The sequence below is a fragment of the Kryptolebias marmoratus genome, linkage group LG2 (assembly GCF_001649575.2).
Source record: "Kryptolebias marmoratus isolate JLee-2015 linkage group LG2, ASM164957v2, whole genome shotgun sequence".
Classification (NCBI taxonomy): domain Eukaryota; kingdom Metazoa; phylum Chordata; class Actinopteri; order Cyprinodontiformes; family Rivulidae; genus Kryptolebias; species Kryptolebias marmoratus.
The window spans coordinates 2395822-2396531 of record NC_051431.1 but is presented as its reverse complement, the minus strand read 5'-3'; positions in this window follow the sequence as shown (position 1 = coordinate 2396531).

Below are 710 nucleotides of genomic sequence, written 5' to 3'. Positions count from 1 at the left end.
GCGACAGGTACGTCACCGCGTGACGGCGGAGGATGTTCGTGAGACCAAGAAACTCTGGAGACGAAAAAGATCAAAATAAAAAAAACAAACCCCAGAAACTAAAATAATTAAAGGCCTGCTGCTTTCCATCGAAGGGTTTTAAGTTTATCTTGAAAAATGATTGAGTTTCAGACATTTTTGGCCGAATCTAGCATCTGTTAGCTCTCATTTATGTGACGAGGATGACTCTGAGCTACTACCACCCCAAATTTAACCCCAGTGTTTACAACAGTCACCCCAATTCAAGATGACCACCACAGCTAATCGACACTGTAAACCACAAAAAAGGCCATAATTTAGTCAACTTTACAGACACTGAGTAGCTGAGAGTCATCCACAACACAGACTCTGAGGTCTTTGCAGAAACTAGTTTATAAAGTTTAACCAAAACGATTTTAACTCCAAACATCAGAAAATCTTAGATTAAAGTCTGACATGAAAGCTGGCGGGTGACAGGCATTCCTTCAAAGAACACCAGGCCTTTAATTACACAGAGGTCTGCGGTTTTCCACTTCCTGCGCAGACCGGGACACTTCCTGCATGAACAGGGACACTTCCTGAGAGGACAGGGACACTTCCTGAGAAGCTAGGGACACTTCCTGAGTGGACAGGGACACTTCCTGAGTGGACAGGGACACTTCCTGAGAAGCTAGGGACACTTCCTGAGTGGA